The sequence below is a fragment of the Lethenteron reissneri genome, chromosome 8 (genome assembly GCF_015708825.2).
Source record: "Lethenteron reissneri isolate LAM-NWPU_2019-01 chromosome 8, ASM1570882v1, whole genome shotgun sequence".
Lineage (NCBI taxonomy): Eukaryota > Metazoa > Chordata > Hyperoartia > Petromyzontiformes > Petromyzontidae > Lethenteron > Lethenteron reissneri.
This window is the reverse complement of record NC_083786.1, coordinates 10,399,560-10,420,830: the sequence shown is the minus strand read 5'-3', so window position 1 is coordinate 10,420,830 and position 21,271 is coordinate 10,399,560. Positions and strand designations below refer to the sequence as shown.

The 21,271-nt window shown below is 47.5% G+C and overlaps 1 pseudogene; it reads right to left on the bottom strand.

Annotated features, from left to right (window-relative positions):
* The window catches only part of LOC133361065 (sodium/calcium exchanger 1-like), a 211,886-nt pseudogene that overhangs the window by 19,368 nt on the left and 171,247 nt on the right, over positions 1-21,271 (bottom strand).

The window sequence follows — 21,271 nt, the reverse complement described above, 5'->3', positions numbered from 1 at the left end:
GGAAAATGTTTAATACTGATGGTGATGGGGGTAGGAACGTTCAACAGGACTGAGATCAAAGCGTGCCACTAGAGGGCAGCATCAGACTGCTGTCGAGAAACGCCGATGGTGAAAATTTGAAATGAAAACTCATAAATAAGAGCCTCAAGGGCAAACCTCCCAGCAGTCTAAGCTAGACATTTGCTACGATGTCACTACTCCCGTCTCGGGCCAACATTCTGTCACCCACACAGTTTTCCAAAAACCTCCACCCCCCCCTCTACTCACACCACAGCACAAAATCTTGCACACGCGCTGATCTTCGGCCATCCGCGAGCCGAAGCCCCATTCAAACTATCTTGCCAAACATCCACGTGTTTAGCAAGACCCTCAGACTCATTGAATCCTTCCTTAGAAACAACACATCATTACGATCATTATTAAAACGAGCCCGGTTTAGAGAGACGCTGCTGCTGTCGACGCTGCCTTTGAGCAGAGGCGCTGCCCCCCGCCCCACCGAACTCCCACCACTCCCCAACCCCCCCCCCCACCACACTTCCGTTGTATCTCACGGACGATTTCAGAGGTTCGCTTTCAACGTCCAACCGCGGGGGGAGGTGGGCGGCCTCGTGCACACAACCGCGCACGAAGGCCACTTGCAAAGAGCGACGACGAGACGCACCGGCGCTGACGGTCAGCGCGTCCAGGAACTGCTCCCTCCACGAGTGCGTGCCCACCACCAGCGCCAAGTTGGTCTTCTTGATCAGCTTGTCGACGGTGCTCTGCGGGGCGAAGGGAGAGAGGGAGCGAGGTGCGTGTGTGCGAGACAGCGAACAGGGGGGGGGCGCTAAAGGAGCTGAACTTGATCGCGAATGCGCGTGGTCACGGTGTCGCAGTGCGTAAGCGGCGCGTCGTCGCGAGCGAAGGGAATCTCTCGCGGCCTCGAAAGTGTCGGCGCACACCGCTAATGAATTGGGTCTCAGCGTCGGCTCTGACGCGACACCGTCTTTACTTTTAGTCCACCTGCACCAGCCCAGCATGCACGCTCTCTCTCTTTGTCTCTCTCACCACACACACATGTCGGTGATGTGCAGCGCGTCTTCTTCGAACGCTGGGGAGCCGGAAAAGCCCTCTGTACCTCGTGGTCACCTTCTGAAGCGCTCGCTCGTCACCGTGGCGTGCGCGATGACCACCACCACCACGTGACTTTTCTTTCGTGTTGTGCGCGGTGCATTAAGCGCCACAGCGCGTAGATTTATAGCGATTATTTGTTTGCTGGTGAGTTTGTGTATTTCGTATCGGAATCGTCTCTCTCTCTTTCTGTCTCTCTTTCTCTGTCTCTCTCTCTGTCTCTTTCTGTCTCTCTGTCTCTCTTTGTCTGTCTCTCCCCGACCAGCAGACGCCCGCATTGTGCGAGATGCCGCTGCCAGTTATGACTCCCGAGTCCTCCGTTCATCCGCTGAAGCGCGGGCACGCAGACAGACATATTCCGTGGGAATGAAACTCACAGCTGGGGGACGTTGGCAAGCAGCGAATGAGTAATTTCCCGAGTGCCAGGTCAATGTGCCTCGCCCCACATTTCGAAATTGTTTTCCTTCCAATCATTAATTATATTATGTTCGTGCCGGTTGTGCGCTTCAGCGCTGCAGTCGGGCGCGTCCCATTGTATGTGAAGGGGGCAGACCGCAAACGGCAGAATCGCTGTGACGGGGGTGGCCAAGAGGCTGAAAGGTCGCCCCCACCGCCGAGATGCTGGGTCGAACATCAGAGCCGTCAGAATCTTTATTCGTACCGCTGGAGGAAATCCGATGAGCTGTGAAGCTCTTTATTTTTAAATAGATGTCCAGTAGGGGTGGGTTTCAGGCACCCGTGATATATCCCGGGGTTTCAAGTGCAGTGAGTTTCCCATCCCAACACACACATTTTTTATGGCATGCGATGAACGCTGTAGTGGGATGTGTGCTCCTCCTAGGGTGTGAGACGAAGGAAAGCCGCTTGAAGAGATCTCGGAAGTAGTTCTGTGACATTCTCTTTTGCGGGCTGTTCTTGAACACAAGGACGGGCGATGCAGTGCTCTGGGAGGTTTCGGACATACACTTTGGTTTCATTGTATGACACCGAGAAGACAACTTGAATAAAACTGGCAAAGAGACGCTTTGAAATATATATTTACATCATGTGACGAGTGGGGTTATGGGAGAAAATGTCAGCTTTAGGTTCACTGCTGTCCGACTTGAAAACGGCTGTCACCTGGACCAAGTTGACGGGAAGTCGGCTGCTTTCATGCGCAATCTCCGTGAAATTGCTCACTCGGCGCGAGGCACCGTGTCCAAGGATGGTAAATATAGAAAATGTATAAATAACGCAGTTTAAAAAAAAAATAACATCAAAAATTGGGAAGCAAAAAAAAAACTTGTCACTGAGGGCTGCTTCACGGATGGCAATTCCAAAGGACACACATGACGAGGCCGCGATGGCAGACCGCAGTGGCCCTTTGGCATAAACACAGTTCAACCGACTTGCACTTACATACATAGGCACACGCGCACCGCTCATTGCGTGCATGCTGTGCTTATTGACGAAGACTTTGATTCATCATCGTCATGAGTCCGTCACTGGATGAAGTTCGGTTCAAAACTTTTAAATTATCCCTCTAAGTGATTGTTGAATTCAATGCTTCGCATGTCGTGTTCGCTTCCTCAATTCTTATTCTTGGTTCTACTCGGTAAAGTCACGTAGAAGGGAAACAATAAATAATAAAAATATATCTTATATATAATATAATTTTTTTAGTTTATTGTTTCCCTGCAGTCACGAAAGCTTTAAATCAAAATCTCTAATTCTTGTTTTTAATCCACGTGTGTCTTTTGATTTGGTCCTCCAGCCGAAACGTAACATCGGCATTTAATTTCCTTACAATTTTAAAACGTTCGTTGTATACACACGCAATTCAGTGCGTGCAGTTTGGGCCGAAAACATTGTGAATTGTCGCAAAGCGGCATTCGATTCCTATTATGTCGAGTGTAGATTGGGCTTTAACACTGGGGGTTGTCCCAATGCGAGATTCCATTATTTCGATGTTGAACGCAGCGACCGAAGTAATCTCCGAGAGGCAATTCGAATCAAACCCGGGCGACGATTATCGACGCACGCATATCGTGAACGTGAGTATCCAGTTCTGCTCGATGCCTTACAATCGACCGCATCGTTCATCAGTCGATCAATAATAAACAAACATCAAACAAACTGGGGTTAATCAGAATCCACGGGTTAATCCGCTGCGTCATCCCATTATCAATCTCCTCCCCCCTCCTCTCTCTCTCTCTCTTCATTGGTGGATCGGCTAATATCGGCAAGATCGGTGATCCCGAAGCATACTAATAGGGTTTTTCCCCTTTTTCTGGCAACAAAACTGACACCTTTTGCAAGGCAAAAGAAAGCCGTCTCTGGTGTGGACCAATCAGTTTCAAAGACAATGCATACATTATCAGAGTATTGTTTTTTTTTGCATTTTACTGCAAGTATTGTGGTTAATGTAAGCATGATGCCTTGCAAAAGGAGTCAGTTTTGTTGCCAGAAAAAAGGGGAAAAACCCTATTAGTATATTTTGGTACTGGCAAAGGAGGTCCCATGATGATCCCGAAGCAGTCCGCTTTTGTTGTGACCGCACTGCCACCGACCGCCTCTCCCACCTTGAACTCGTACGACTCCTCGATGATGACTTCCATGCGCGGATGCTCCCCCAGGACGGGCCGGCCCATCTCCGCGATCCGCTTCGCCTCCTGCTCCTCCACGCTCAGCGGCTTCCTCTCTCCGTCCTCTGCACGGCGGCCACCGCCAGCGCCGACAGAGTGGCGAGAGTGGAGAGAGGCAGGGGAGACAGAGAGAGAGGAGAGGCGTGGGCTCTCACAGCTGAGTCACGCACAACTCCGGCTCGCTGCCGGCTCGTGGCATTTCGCGAGGTCCCTAGCAATAACACCGTGCGCGCATTTGTGCGTGTGTGTACTCGTGCGGGAGTTCTGTTAGTCTGTTACTGGATTTAGGGGCTTTTCCACGCCGTGCTGGTTTGCGGGAGGGGGAACGTTACTTCACCGCCACACCAATGTGCCGGTGGGCCGGTGCCTGGCATGCGGACTCTGGGACAGAGTTGCAGCAACGCAAATGGATTTTGCTGCACTCCCCTCTGCTGACCACGCGGGTCGTGTGCATGGTTGAGCATCGCCATTATCGTCATTAGGCTTCTACTCCGCGTTGCTATACCACCCGCGCAGCAACGCACATTGCATAGGCGATGCAAGACAACGCGGCTTCACTTCTTCACTTTCATTGTCTCTCTGCGCTCATCCACGTACCGTGGAGCGAGGCTCACCACCGATGGCGGTTTTTGGAACGTCAAAGTCGGCTCGGGGTCACCGTGACTCGGCTGCTGACCCGCCCCTCCCACCTAACCCCCCCCCCTAACCCCCCCCCCCCGCCGGCCTCCCAACTACAGCGGTGGCTCGGAGCCCGCATCGTTGGTGCAGTGGCAGCTTTTATTCACCCCCCCCTCCCCCCACAATGCATTGAGCGTTGAACATCTGGCACGATGCAAGCAATCGTCACGTTAGTGGGGTGGTGGGGGGGGGGGTATAGCAGAACCCAGCACCGTGACAGCCTATGCATTATTTATCCAAGTGCATACAACCTCCCAACGCCTCCCCTACTCAAGCCATGTTGGTTTCAAATAACTGTTTCAACTCTGCCAGTAGGGTGGCAAGCTCTGTGTCTGTACGGCTGTACCGTATTGTGCTGCCGCCCTCCTCTATGCTTCCCTACTTCACCAAGACGCACTGGACCAGCGTCAAGTACGGGCGAAGATCTGCCACGACCTGCATGGTGCGCGTGGGGGGATCAGGATTGCTATTTCCGAGGTGCAAAAAAAAAATCCAGCCCATATTGTGGGGAAAAATAATATCTCACAATAGAGGGGGGGGGGGGGGACGACGAGTAAATGTGAGCATTATATGGTGGATTGTTACGGTATTTACATGAACAACAAAAAAACGGGGGGCTTTTAATGACCCAGGAAGACTTGTCTATTTTTCAGGACAGCAGCTACCTTCTCAAAGAAGAGAATAATCATGGGGAAACCAGGACAGGTGGAAACCATATCTGTCAGTCTCTTGTCTCGTGCAGAGACTCATGATTGTCAATCCAAGATGTGGAAAACAAAAATGTAACAAACAAAAACTTACGGAAAATTTTAAACATAAAGTTGAAAAAGTAAGTTTGGCAAAAAACTTTGTCGGGTTGAGATGGCAAAGTGATTCTTCTGGGATCGGCTCTTCTATTGATCCATCTTGAGGCCTCCTTTGCCAGTACCAAAATATAATAATGGGTTTTTTACTCTTTTTTCTGGCAACAAAACTGAAACCTTTTTTTACAAGGAATCATGTTTACATTAACCACAATACCTGCGGTCAGAATGCAAACAAAAAACACACTGATAATGTATGCATTGTCATTGAAATTGATTGGTCCACACCAGAGACAGCTTTCCTTAGAGCCGAGTCTCATACGGTGTTCGACCAGATGACGCCAAAAGGCGCACAACTCAAAGACAACTGCACTATCAGATTAATGAGGGCTCGGGGTAAGCGTCCATCTCAACACGTCTGGGTACTAAACCTCCTCAGCGAAATGATCAAGAGAGTGGAACTCATTCTCGAGTTGAATCGTTCACAATGTCGTGCTGTACCGCCTTAGTGACACGTGTGAAAAATTCAAAATTGAAGAGAAACTACAAAAAAAAATCCAGATTAATTTAAGCGACAACTTTATAATTACGAGGCAGGCTAAATAAACACGTGCGATGCCAATACGATTTAGCAGCTGAAAGCCTGTGCCGAGTGCAGGCATTTCAATTAACTTTAATTGACCGAATTTGCATGGGAAATATTGAAAGATGAATTTAATTGAAAAAAAAAAACCTGCCAATTTTACTTTCTGCCTGGTCCGCAAAGTAAGATGCGTCGAGGTTGGCCAAACGTGCTATACGATGCTCGTGCATGCGCACGTGTACCAGCACGTGTACTAGCACGTGTACCAGCATGTGCGCATGCAAACCAAGCAAAAGCTGAGGGCCCCCAAGTAGTTCAAGGGGCCCTGGATGCTTGAGTTGTTGTGGTAAAATTTCGATTTAAATTTCGATTTAAAGGGTTGTTATTAATGCTAATCCTACTCCCTCCCTTTGATGCTGCTAATCCTGCATAATGCACGGGCATAATATGACTTTGAAACCCCCCGCCCACCTCCTACGCATTCCACAAGTAATGACTAATCCCATATCTGCATTTCCCATGAATATGCTAAATTACTCTTGATATGCAAATTATTTTGTCAAGGCGCTCTTCCCCCTCCAACCCAGCTTAAATATACGCTGCCAAGCCTGGTGGTGTTCATTCAGACGCTGTCTTTCCGAAAGACCTGTTCTTCACCTGAGGACGGCTGTTTGCGTTGTGGCCGAAACGTCGTGAGAATTATTTTCATTATGTTTAATGTTTATTATTTAATTATTTCCCTTCTACGTGACTTTACCGAAAGAACCAAGAAGATTGTTGTGGTTAAGTTCGTCGGCCTTGCCCCTTGCGTACGGGCGCGAACGAAGTTCAACGCACGTACCTAAACCGAATAGTTACGTATCAAAATATCAGCTCAAATTGAAACCAAATAAATCTAACAATTAACAGGAGCTAATTCAACTTTCTGATCACTATCTTGTCTTCATTTCTCTTCTCTCGTCTCGTTACATCTCTAGTCTTGTTGACATTTCTCTTATCTTACCACACGTTGCGTCACTTGTCTATTTCTCATCTGTCATCTCACAAGGGATCTGCACGTTCATTTCTTCTCAGCCTCTCAGGGCTCACAATGGGCCACCACCACCACTGGGCAGCCCGCTTCCAACTGCAGTACAACAAACTTAATTCGAGTAAAGGCTCATTCTGACCAGTAGAAACCAATGGTCTATGTTATTGATGATGCTCTGTGGATGGCTTAGGTGAACAAGCAAAACACCGTGAGTGAAAATTTTCACCATGATAATCATGAGATTGTTTAGTTGTTTAAATGCCTCAACTATTCAAAGTGATTTCAGGTTGTAGCGCGCGCCGTCCGCCATGGTGTCGATCAAGCAAGCGCTCGTTCTGACCAGTGCCAATCAGGGACCTGTTGTATTGACGATGAGACACGTACGATCGATGACCTTTGAACAAAAAAAACACCAACGATGCTCCTCTTGGGATAGCTCCGTGGTGCGGTGGTGATGTGGCGGTGCGACTGTGCTATCCCACTGGAAGCGAATGGGATGACGCCGGCAGTGCGTGTGTGTGTGCGTGCGTTTGTGTGTGTGCGTGTGTGTGTGCGTGTGTGCGTGTGCATGTGCATGTGTGTGCGTGTGTGCGTGCGTGTGTGTGCGTGTGTGTGTGCGTGTGTGTGCGTGCGTGTGTGTGTGCGTGCGTGTGTGTGTGCGTGCGTGCGCAGGGAGCGGTAGTGTAGCGGTTAGTGCGCTGGGCTACGAACCTGGCGACCCGGGTTCAATTCCCACTCACGGCTAACACCAGTGACGATTATCTGAACCGGTCCTGGGCCTCCCCTAGGTCGACTCATCCTCAAATGAGTAGCTGGTGCGATGAGTAAACATCGTTACTAGGGAGACAAAGGCGGCCGGGCGTGGTGTTGGCCACCCACCCCCTCGTGTACCGTTGCGGCCTTCATAGGTGCTCGCTAACAGCACTTGCCCCTACAGTCTGTTAAGGCTATACGGGGATCTTTGTCTTGTGTGTGCGTGCGTGGGGAGCGGTAGTGTAGCGGTTAGTGCGCTGCGCTACGAACCTGGCGACCCGGGTTTGATTCCCACTCACGGCTAACACAAGTGACTATTATCTGAACCGGTCCTGGGGCCTCCCCTCGGTCGACTCATCCTCAAATGAGTACCTGGTGCGATGAGTAAACATCGCCACTAGGGAGATAAAGGCGGCCGGGCGTGGTGTTGCCTCTTTCGCGGGGGCTCTCCTCCATCGGGGACATTTACGAGAAGCCACGGGAACATTTGTGCGAAACCGCCGCCCTCTCTGCCCGTAAACAAAAAGCATCAAATGTTCCCGGCGAAGGTGTGATCGGTGAGGACGGTCTCATCGAACGCAAGGGGCTGCTGCTGCTGCTCGTCAGCCGGGTGAGGGGGTGGTTCTCATCACGAGGAGTGTTTGCCCTGCGGTTTGCGCTCTCGTCGAAAAGGGGCACCCCCCCCCCCCAAGTTCGAGCCCACGATTACAATACGGCCCGCACAATTTAATGAGTCGTTCGTCACGGAAATCTGCAATTGACATTGGCGATTGATTTTGATGAACTCTTTATCATCCGTGCACGTGATGGTTGGCGACGCGGGGACTTGCATACAACGGTGTCAGGATCTTAAATCCTTCCCAGTCACCCCACTACACCGCTGTTCACTCAGCGGCTGAAAAGGGTACGACTCCTGCACAGTTACTTGCTCAGCAGGTCACGTGCGGTGGGGTGAAGGGTGGGTGCTCCCATCTATTCCGAAACGGCTTACCCAGCATGCAGCAGAAACAGTTGAGCGAGAAGCCTTTCCGCCAGCAGTGACGTAAGCAAGCAGTTTCAGGGCTGCACCTTTACCTTCACCGTCTAATGACGGGAAAGTGCTCGATGTGAAAACAACGATAACTCTTACGCCTGGAGCTAGGATCATTAACCCAGAGAGGATGATGCATCACAGTTGTGCATCGGTGATTTGGGGTTGTTATTATCTCCCGTAATAAATAGGCACTGCAGAAATTAAATTATACATTTTACATGTTTAGGTCAGTCGACACTTCAACTGTGGTTAAGATAATTAGTTATAAATGTGTCAAAGGCATGGCAGGCATGATTCCTCTTAAGAAGAATTAATTAATCGCATTATAAATGGCTCGCGTTAAAATCAGCATCGTAAAATGTTTATATATACGAATATGTGATTCTTTTTTCTTTTTTTTAAAGCCTACCTCCCAGTGCACAATAAGGTTTTACTTAAATGGATTTTCTGGCACAAACGTGGACATTGGAAAGTGTTGTTCGTGTGCGTGTACGCATGCATGTGGCTTCGTTACTCAACAACAGCCTCGTTTTTCCTGCACGGTCCATCCGTATTACAACTAAATTCAAAACAATCGATTCAACAAACCTTGACTTTTTTTTTTATCCCTACAAGGGTGCATGCTTCAACCCATTATTTGGAATCCAGGGCTCCACTTTTACAATGCAGAGCTCGCTTTTAAGAAGTGAAATACAATTTGGACGGGACACAGCGTCTCACCATAACCTCGTCTCAAGCTGCACAATTAAGCCAGGATGCATGCATCACGGAGGGAACGGGAGCCGTATGTGTTTTGTTTGTGAATATATATATAACGTAACAGGTAAAGTGCAGCCCTGTAATTAAACTAAACAATTTTTTTTTATTTTATCAGGTAGGGCCTACTGACCTACGCAGCTCTTTTTCAGAAGCGACCTGGCCACATATGATAGCTCAACGAAGTGGCTTATCACGTGGACTTTTATAGCAGCCAAATAATCGAAACGCATGTTGATTCTAAATGCAGAGGGATCGAACCCACGACCCTCCTGTATACCAGGCGAGGTAGTTAACATCTCGCCACCATGGCACCCCACGGTGGCTCGTGAATCTGCTGGCCGTATGGGTCCCGTTAGGGGAAGCTCTAAAGAGAGGGCATTTGGCTTTCTCCTCCTCCACACTGGCGAGACATCATGGAAGAGGTGATTGGACTCACACTCTTCCCCCACCACACTGCAATCTGCCCACAGACGACTAATTGTGGTGCGTTCCAGGAGATCGCCTTTGCGATCTCCGTGTCGCAAGTCCAGCGTGCTGACCATCGCACCGTGGCAGCAGCCACCGCATCAAAGATCAAAGATCCCACGTATAGCCTGAACAGACTGTAGGGGCAAGTGCTGTTAGCGAGCACCTATGAAGGCCAGAACGGTACACGAGGGAGTGGGTGGCCACAGCACCACGCCCGACCGCCTTTGTCTCCCTAGTGGCGATGTTTACACACCTCACCAGGTACTCATTTGAGGCTGAGTCGACCTAGGGGAGGCCCGGGACCGGTTCAGATAATCGTCACTGGTGTTGGCCGTGAGCGGGAATCGAACTCGTGTCGCCGGATTCATAGCGCAGCGCGCTAACCGCTACACTATCGCTCCCCACTACATATACATATATACATACACAACTACGATACGTTAACACTGGGTTTGATGAGGTGCACTGATTGTATGCTTTCCACGTGATCCCACTCTACGTTTTCCAATGGACTTGAAAGTACGTGCCCGTTGTGGACAACTCGTGAGCGACAGTCATGAAGGTCTGGGATAATAGTGGGCGTGGAGGATTAGGGTCTAAGAAGCCTTGGGCTGTGTGAAAATAACACGCGAGCAAATGTTCCCGAAGTTATGGTTTGCTTATGTTCACGTAGAGTAGGTTAGCGTTTGAACAGTGTATATGGAACACAGCTGTAGGTGAATAAGTGTTGTCTGGTGGACCGTCTATAAACTTTCACTACCGTTTACAGGAAGTGCACCGAATGTGTGTTGACTATTATTACTGCGGTTACGTTAAAATATTGGTGGTATTTGTATCCTGTTTAGACAGCATGAAACTTTGATTGGGCTGACTAACAACATGAGTTTATCTTTATTCTACAATAATAACTATGCCGGACCAATTAATATACTATACACATTATGGATAAGTGTCGGAGTTCAATATATTCAGATATCACATTTTTAGGACCATTTTGTAAACATTTTTATATTTGGCGGATCGTTCACATTATTGCAATAATTTTTAAGTGTCATCAGGCCGACGCGACAGGCACGTGACACCACTTTTTGGCAGGAAATGCATCGCAGAAGTGGTGTCGCTTCCCGTAAGGGCAGATTTCTCCAATCAATCCAAATACAAATATTTTTCCCCCGATCATCTATTTCACAATTTAGTATCATGGCCGGATGTTAAAAAATTGCATCTGAAGTCTGAAGCTCATCTCTAGTTTCTGTGTACAAGCATTGAGATTATTTAGATTATTTTGGTGCTATAAATGTCCAAATGATGGGCCACTTTGTTGAGCTATCATTTGTGGCCAGATCACTTCTGAAAAAAAAGTTGATACCTCAGCGGGCTTGGCCTGGTAGGATGGGGATGGTTTAGTGTACTGGGTGATGGTTTAGTGTCTGGGTGATGTGTTGACCTTCCTTGTACTTTGCACTGCTGTCGTGTTTTTGTGCTGTTTTGTTGTAACTTTCTTACCCACGCCTTTTGGATATGTGTGAAAAATAGCCTCATAGCTCCTCGGATCCACCGGTATAAATACATATTTTGATTATGTACATTTAATTTTAATAGCCTATTCACATATTACTGGACAATAACTGGCACTTGATTTTACAAAATATTTTTGCATCCATTCCTCCATATCTACTGTACAGACGGTTTGTGGATCTGTTGCAAATGGGGAGAAAAATGTAAGGCTAGCGTGCGTCGACAGAGCCTCAATTCGCCATCGTGCATGGACATTTCCAAATTGTGTGGCGGTCGACAGCATTGGCTCCTGGTGAGAGTGCCAAAGAATGTGCGGTAATCACGCAACGTTAACAAACACGTAGACTTTCGCTGCCAATATTATCCATAATTGTCATCAGGCTGTCTGGCCCAGATGATGCTCGTTGTAATTACCGATGAAACGTCGCCCTCGAATTGTAAATGTTGTGGGTTTGACTCTCGAACACACTGGTGAGTGCTGAACTAGAAACGAATTGGCACGTTTTTGTTTACGTGACAAACCCTACTCGTTGGCTGTGTCGGGTGGTGGTGGCGGGTTTAACGACCCACGTATTTACGCGATCTAACCCCTCCAAAAAAACCTCACATTGATTAAAAAAAAGTCTGCCCATCCGATCCCCAACATTACGTGATGGCCCACTTGGCGGCGAAATAATTTTACACCGCCAAAAAACAAATGCTACGCTCACAAGTTTCATCCAAATCAATCGATTGTCCACACTTTTCGTGCAGACCCGATTGGTGCTTTTCAGCTCAATATCAGCGGCGTGTAAACACAGATTTCAAGAGCCTCCATTCCTCGGGAATCAATATTTTTTGTGCCTGTAAATGCAGCAAATTACTCAATTTTTTTACGGGCTAACACAATAGTGGCGGTGGTCCATGGTGAGCCAGAGAGAATGCAATTATCGAAATATTTGTTTCGCGTTCGCGTGAGCCAGTGCCCTGATTTACAAAGTTGGCTTCGTATAAACACATCTCAAATGTGTAATTACACACACGGGTTCATAAACATACAGAATGCAGCCGCTTCGACTACGCGGGCACCAATAACTAAGGCGGAGTGCTCGGGATATGGATCTTGTCAGCTTTTTTTCGTACAAAGGCGTCAAAATAAAAACTATATCTAGTGCACAATTTTTTTGTCGTTGCTATTTTTCATATCGTCCAGGTAGACTTTGTCTAATGACATCTAAACATACGTGAAATGTATACCCGGGCGAGCGTGGAATGCGATAAAGAAGTTAATGTTGCAAGGGAGACTAAGAGAAACCATGGAACTAAGAAGTCAAGAGAATTGTGTAAATGCCGTGTGGTCAGTGTTCATGGTTAGTTTGGTCACAAAGGGGTTATGCTGCAAACCACACGCAGTTTTACACAACACGTGTTACTAATTTGTTGGCACCACATCACACGTGTTCTTAAAGGAAGTCAGCGCAGCCACTGACGAACAGAGATGGATACGTGCATTGTAAAATGGGCTCGTTCGTCCCGTTGTAGAGATTAACAAAGGGCCAGATTCACATCTTTGAAGAGTCAACGCCAACCACATCGCCGTCGTGATTTCCGGCATACTCTCGGTTTCCAACACAATTTTTTTCATTCATAAATGAAATACGGTTTAGTCGAATTAAAGTTCATTGGAAAATAGCTCGGATGGATACAAATGTATAGGTTGATTTTTTTTCTCACAATTCGTAAAACAAATTAATGGAAGGACATAATGAATGAGTATTAAGTTAATATGACCTACAAGTTTATATATTCCAACCAATCAGACAGTTTTAATCAGGAAGCCACTATAAAAGCAGCCAGTATTAGCTGTTAAGGAAAACCAATTCCTATATGAAGGATGGCGAAGCGACTCAACTTAGAAAAAAATCAACATTTATATAAAAAAAGCAGAGTTGTTCCCGGAACTTTTTTTTGCACGGAAACCCGGCGAACGATTGCAACGGGGAGATATTTCCGTAAAACAAATGTTCATCGACAGCACGTGAATCGAGCCCGTGGAGTTATACGAGGTTTGGTTAAAGTTTTGGTGGCATTTAAATCGACAACCGAAGGGGTTTCTACCTGAGAAATTCACGATGGCAGCAGAAATCATATTCTCTCTGCTCTGTATTTTCCTGTACAGTGGGTGGCCTATAGATGTTTTTTTTCACATTCAGAGGGAAGAAAACATGTCATTGCAAGACAATAATCAGTGGCGTGGCATTTGCCGACAACGAGAGTAGAAATGAGATAAGCACAAGCGGTGAACAACTGCAAATTTACAATCGATGATCTTTATGTGAGAAATAATTGATGAGATGCAGTAAGAGGGAGTGACGGTTCTTACCCTTGAACATGCCACCTGGCAGATGAATGTGGAAATGAGAGCAAAACAACGGAGAAAATATGAAAAACAATATGCAAATGAATTATAAATAAAAACATGTTACTTTGGAATATATATTTTCTTTTTTAAAAAACAAGCATTTATTTCAAAAGTGTATGAGTATTCTTCACACTGTGCGACACGTTAAAATTAATACTTGTAAGATATATTATTAACAAATAAGCCTCCTTAAGCACATACTCAGTCCAACAATGAAGCGACATAATAACGATGTACATTTTACATATTTTAAGAATACGTGAATGTCTACTAAAAGTGTACCAAGTATGTGAGAATAATTACTTTTCCTAATAGGTTAGCAAATGCCTCATACCTGTTCTCACTAGCTCACCTACAGACAGAAAACGATAAATATTGCATAATCGATTAAATATCTTCACATTTTCAATTGCCACGACGTTAAAGGAAGATGCAATCCAAAAATAAACAAATGTTCTCGCGCACTGGGTAGCTTTTCGCTGTGGTGCCCTCTAAGCGCCCCCATGTGTTTTCAGGTTGCACTGCATGTTGCTCGCCACGATGTCCGACGTTTCGCGCTGCATGCTTACGCCCAAACGCACGAGAGTGCCATGATAGTGTACGTGCCCCGTAATTTCGAGAGTATTTCATTTTTCTTTCTCTCATGATATTCGAGGCATGGCTCCCTGAGCGGTAGCACGTTCTGCTCTTCTTGCAGAGGCTTGCGGTTCGACTCCAGCAGGCCGCCCTGTTTAATTCAAAGGTTAACTAAACTTTTTAAAATTTGTATTTTTACCAGCTAAGGCCCACTGAGCTATATAGCGCTTTTCAGAAGTGACCTGGCCACAAACAATAGCTCAACTCAGTGGCCATTCACGTGGAAATGTATGGCAGCCAAACACTCTAAACGCGTGATGTTGATTCTAAGTGTGGAGAGAAAAACCAGAGGACCCAGAGAACAATCCACGCGACCACGGCGAGAACACGCCAACTCCAAATATACAGCAGCAGCAGGCGTCAGGGTCGGGATTGAACCCACGGCCTCCTGTATACCAGGCGAGGTAGTTAGCATCTCGCCTCCATGACGCCCTGCTGCGGGATGCATTAACCACGAAGTACGCACCAGCTGCTTCACAGTGGACGTTTAAGATCCCCGTTAAAGATGCCGGCGTCTTGGTTCTAAATTTGGGAATCGCTCACAAATTACTTGATGGGGGGAAATGCTCAGCGATCGCTGCCCCCTGCTGCGAAAACTTAGCAGGAAGCTCCCGAGAAAGGGTCTTGAGGTTCAGAGAGGCTTTTGTGGGGGGTAAACAAATTTGAAACAAGCATTTAATGATTAACTTAAGCTTCAAAATCATGTAGGGCAGCCCGGAACACGCAACTTGGATACCTATCTACAAGATGCGAGACATTCGTGGTTTTTGGATTGCACCTTTAAAACAAAGCAAACAATTGAATATAAATTTAAATCTACGTGACTTGATTTGCATAGTGTGTGTGTATATATATAGGGCTGTGTGTATCTATATATAAACACACAGCCCTTTGGTCAATCCACTGCTGGATGAGGACCGGCCCCTGCCGTTCGGGTCGTGGAGGTTACGTCTACCAAACGTCACCTCGCCGATCAAGTGCGAGTCGGTGAGCGTAGAAGTGGGAGCATTGAAACACGGCACAAAAAATGTTTATTTCGCCAGGCTGCCCTCTGCCCCCAGCCACTTGGCACAGGCATTCGGCAGCACGTGACAACCTGGCGTGCATCGCTGGCGCCAATGGCAACACTATCCAGGCTCGAGGCTGCTTAGCTTGCAAGACGAGACGAGATGGAGCGCATTGCGCGCGCGAGTTGTTCATCGTGTGCGTACATATGTAGCGTTGTACATATATTATGTGGCGTGTCCGATAAATAACCGTGGTAATCGTGTTCCGTGATTGGCACAAGAAGCAGCGCGTGGTGGTGGGAGAACAGCTTTGAGAACCAAAGTGGAAACGGAATGGAATCTTACCAGGCTCATTCAGTAACATGGCTGTTCAAGCAAGAAATGAGAAAACACGGGAGGAAGAGAAAAAAAAAACGGCGATTGTAAATAAACGATACGAGGAAGGAAAGACAAAAAAAATGTGTGCGAGTCAAGGCGGGTGTTGCGGAGTTAATCCGCGATGATAACGCATCTGATTCTAATTGTACCGCTGGCCGCATGGAGGCAATGGCGCGGAGGTTTAAAGAAAACCTTCACCAGCGTGCCAACTGCTGCACCTGGAGATCGACTCGAACCGGTGACCTCTGGCCTGCAAGTTCGGTGCGCTAACCACTAACCAACGCGGACGGGTGAACGCCTCGGGGGGTCCACCCGCCACGTTCTGGATGGAATTCCCAAATGTCATTCGTAGAACTAAAATCAAGCGCACTCACCCCACCCCCTTCTTACGCTGCCCCAGAGTCCGCCTGTCGCGCTCTGGGTCAAGGCACCGAGCGGCGCGACCCGCAGGCGGTCTCCCGCGTGGTGCCACTGCCAAGTGGGGGGGTGGTGGTGGTGGTGGGGGGGGGGCGTGAGGACGAGGCGCTAGCGGGCAGTGCGACTTGCCAACCTGTCGTAGCTTTTTTTTGGTTCTTTCGGTAAAGTCACGTAGAATGGAAATAATAAAATAATAAAAATAAAACATAATAAAATAATTCTCACGACGTTTCGGCCACAACGCAAGCAGCCGTCCTTGTGGCCAAAACGTCGTGAGAATTATTTTATTATGTAGAATTTTTATTTTTTATTATTTCCCTTCTAGAATGGACGCTGTCGGGGAGACAGCGTCCATTCTACGTGACTTTACCGAAAGAACCAAGAAGATGAATCCCTGCAGTCACGAAAGCTTTAAATCGAAATTTTACCGTCGTAGCGTTGTTTCGTGAGTGTCCCTCGCGTGCGATGCCAAGCGTGGCGCTAAGTCCCCGCGGCCCAACGCGGTGTTCTACCGCACCCCGAGTGTGTTCTTTAGTTCTTCTAGCGATGGCACGGCGAGCTTCAAGCGAATCGAGCGGCCCTTTGGAAAAGGCGTGCCCCCGTTCGTTTGCGGCTGCTGTGTTTTAATTGTTGCATGTGAGGCCCACTGAGCTATTAGATGATTTTGCAGAAGCGACGTGGCCACCACAAAACGACGGCTCAACGTTAGTGTGGCTTATCGTTATCGCGTGGAAATTCATTGCAGCCAAATACTCTGAACGCGTGATGTTGATTCTAAATGTGGGAGGGGAAAAACCGGATGACCCGGAGAAAAATCCACGCGACCACGGGAAGAGAAACGCAAATTCCAATTAAACAGGCGTCAGGGTTGGGATTGAACCCACGACCTCCTGCATGTCAGGCGAGGTAGCTAACATGTCGCCACCGTGGCACCCCTGTGTGTGCTGGCATTCCACGTTAGGCGGAAGGTGTTTTCGTAAAAATGTGGTGGGTGGGAGGGCATATTCTGGCGAGTGATTGACTCCGTGATATCTCTTCACCTCCAAGGCCAGCCGCTATTAAGTGGCACGTAAAAACGATATATGTTTTGAGACACTAGGTGGCGGGCGGAGTGATGAAAGTTAGATTTCCTACGAAAAGTATAAATATTTACGCGATCTAACCCCAACAAACCTCTACTATGTATAAATATGATGTTCGCACTAATTTCACTTGGGCGCGCGCGTGGTCAGATGGCTGGCGACTGCAAATGAAGACATCTCCCAAGAAGCAGATTGAGCAATCGCTGCCTATGACGATGATCCTCAGTCACCTTTAGCTTCATAGCTCAGCTGCGTCTTGCCGGGTTGTATCACGCATCGCCCGGCTTGACATCGGACGTGGAGTGAAACGTCGGAACATGCCGAACGATCAGCGGCAGCCACCCGGAAATGCGACTGAGAGCTACGATTCTTCGTCGTTTAAAACAACATCAACAAACGTCCACTTTGGCTTCCCCAACCCCACGTAAGTCTTGTCAGTTTCCTTTGAGCGGGGCATTGTATCCTTTGCGAAAGGCGGGCGCTGTCGAGATGTGCTCTCGCCTCTTCTTTAACCCCCCCCCCCCCCCCACTTATATCAACGTAACATTTTTATTTACGTATTCATAACGTGGATGTGGCGTGTGTTTTTGCTTGATAAGGGGCTGAAAAGAAAGAGAGAGAGAGGGAAAACCAAACCAAATATCCGTGCAGGAAATACCTTTACGCAGCGAACATCACAGGGCTCGCGGATCAAAAGGTCAACAAACAAAGAAAAAATATAAAGAGAGAGAGCGGGGAAAAAAAACATGCATACTGGATGAGTGTCACTGCACCACACGATAAGAAGTGGGGTAAACAAACGTGCTGCAATTTGAGGCCCCAAACCAACGCAGCTCACAACGAACTTGTGGCGGCGGCGGCGGGGGGAAGGGGTGCAAATTAATGAATAAATCAGGAAAAATAATTAAGCGAGTTTGGAATGTCGCGATGAGTCACCACGCGTAATTGTACGAATGTATCGTGAGCGAATGGACACGTCAAGGGTAGGGTCTTTTTTCTTTACAATAATGACAATTTACAATAAAAAAAATATGATGATAATAAAATAACACCACCACCACCACGGCAATGCACTTAATGATGGGGCGGGATGACGATGGGAGCGTGCAGATCGATGACGGAAGGGGTTGTAGTTCCCGAACCTGTTGTGCCTTGGTCTATCCACCTGGGTTCGCCAAGAACGAGAAAAAAATTATCTTGCTTTTCGTATTCTTCATCGTCTGTTATCTTAATGTGAATTGTCTTTCTGTGGGAACACACAGAGGGATGGGGGTGGGGGGGAGGGGTGGGTAGGACGGGGGGGCAGAGGTTTTGTTTGGGGGGAGGGGAGTGAGTTGAGGAAGGGTCACACAAGGGTAAGGAGTGCAAGAGTAAGGAGTGACTCGGATTATTAAACCCAACACGCACACACGTCATGCACCTGGCACACGGCTTATTCTTGTTGGTTAGTACGGATTAGCAATGGCAGGGTGAGTGGGTCGGCCAACAACACTTGGACAAGGCGACTCACTTCGCCTTGCAATGAAAAAACAAATCAAGCGATTAGTCAAACAGGTACATCATTGACGTCCTAGGGGTAATGGTAGAACATCAGCGCGTAGCGATATCACATGGCGGAACATCGGATGACACGTTTGAGATATACTTCCATTCACGTCCTCCGAGAATTTTCGATTTAAAGTGTTCGTGACTGCAGGGATTCATCTTCTTGGTTCTTTCGGCCACAATGCAAGCGGCTGCTCCTCCGAGAAGTCAAATTGACAGCGTAATTATTTTGAATCGAAGATATTAAACGTGAACAAAAATTTCGACGGGGAACTCGTTAATTTCACCATGTGATATGTGAAACCGGTGAAATTAGCCGCGTTAGAGAGGGTGGCACGCACACAGAGTTAAGGATTCCCACGCAAGGCATTGTGGGTATACAACCTTTTCTTTCGCTCATCTCAACCATCCGCGGCTCGCCAAGCTCAATAAACATGTTCTTGTTTTTCTCATACTCTTCGTCGTCAATTACTTTGATCGCAATTATTTTGCTGGAAAGAAGAACAAAGTAACACAACAACAACAACGACAAATCACAAACCGGAGGAGGAAGAAATAAAACACCCACGACAATCATTTGGGTTGATAAATAAGTATAACCCGTAAAAACAAAGTTTTTCACTCTAAATCCTGTATATGCGTGGCGGCTAGAGTCCTCTCGTCCTCTGGCTTGAGATGGCTGCCACCTATGGGTCAGATGATTTTCTGCCAGCATTAAGCAATTGGTAATTAAATATAAAAAAAAAATTCCCTAAACAGTGTAAAATTTTGGAATTTTTTTCACGAAAATGAATTGTCACGCACAACGAGTCTGTGTGCAAAATGTCAGCTCGATTGGATCACGGAAAGTGGGTTTAGAAACGACCGAAATATTTGCACGGTCGTAAGCAAGCAAGCAAGCACGCAAGCACGCAAGCAAGCAAGCAAGCGAACTTAATATAAAGGATTTAAAAACAAAGTTTTTCACTATAAATCCTTTATATGCGTGGCAGCGAACTTAATATAAAGGATTTAAAAACATATTCGCCTGTGGAGGACGCGGGGATCGATCCCGCGACCTTTGGCATGGGAAGCGAGGGCGCTACCAACTGCGCTACTCCGCCACGGCCTGTGGAGGGGTTACGCTCTGGGCTCTTACACTCTGACGTTCAGCCAAAGCCATGAATGCGTTCTATTTGAATATATGTAAAATACATTTTTTTTTTGCCTAAAAAGTGTAAAATTTTGGGAATTTTTTTTCACGAACAATAATTGTCTGGCACAACGAGTCTGTGTGGAAAATGTCAGCTCGATTGGATCACGGGAAGTGGGATAAAAAAAACGACCGAAAGATTTGCACGGTCCTAAGCAAGCAAGCAAGCACGCAAGCAAGCACGCGAACTTAATATAAAGGATTTAAAAATATGAAAACACACACGTCGCACTTACTTATTGGCAGATGCATTCATTTACATTGCACGGACAATTAATAACGCTGTGGATTGCATCACCCCCCTCCCCATCCGACCCTAACTCCCCCTTCCCCTCCAAACTCGACAAGTGGCTCAGAAGTGCATTTCGTTCAACGTAGCGTTGAATAGTGAACCAGCTCAGAGCGAAATCCAAAACAGCACTTCGAAACGCAAGGCGAATATCAACAGGCGGCGTTATAGCCTCCCGATTTTTCCAACAGCTGCTCGCGAATTGGATGACGTGCTCTGCAATAATTTCATTTCGTTCGCGGGAGATGGGCGGGGTGCGTGGGTCTTGTGGTACCACGGCGGATGCTGCTGTTTGCGTTAAGTGGATGATTGTTCAAAGTGGCGCGTTGTTTAAGACTTTGGCGGCCACAACGAAGCCGTTGACGCCGCTTCTCCCCTGTCGCCCTCCGTCGCTGCAGCGTCAAAATAAAAACGTTTCGCCGAGTAGGGAGGGCCAGGGACACGAAACACAAAACCACTCTCTCCCTCTGGCGTGCACGCGCGCGCGTGAACTCATATCCACATCGGCGTCAGTCATTTGCATTGTCAAAGTGACAAACTGCTGCCTTCGTTATGAATGTATATTTATATTAAAATAAATCTGCATACGCTGTTGTTTTTCTGGTCGATCGTGCTGCGCGCGGGTGTGTCACGCCGTAATTACGCGTACGATTTCCATTTCCAAAAGCTTCGCCGTGTTTAATTGGCTGCTGTATTGATGTTTGATGGTTATTATTTTTAATTCACACACACACACTCGCTCTGGTCCCCCCCCCCCCCCCCCCCAGTTAACTTATTTTTTAACACATGTATCTGATAGCGTGTCGACTAATATCCAACACTCCGACTGACGTTGTCACCCGCATCCTGCCTCGACAGGCGAAGATGTGTCTACCATTCCTGCCAGCGACGTCGCTATCGAGTGTGCAGGCGGTGCAACTGCATCGGCTCGCCACAGGCCCGGACGGGGCCCAGAGTGTGTGGGA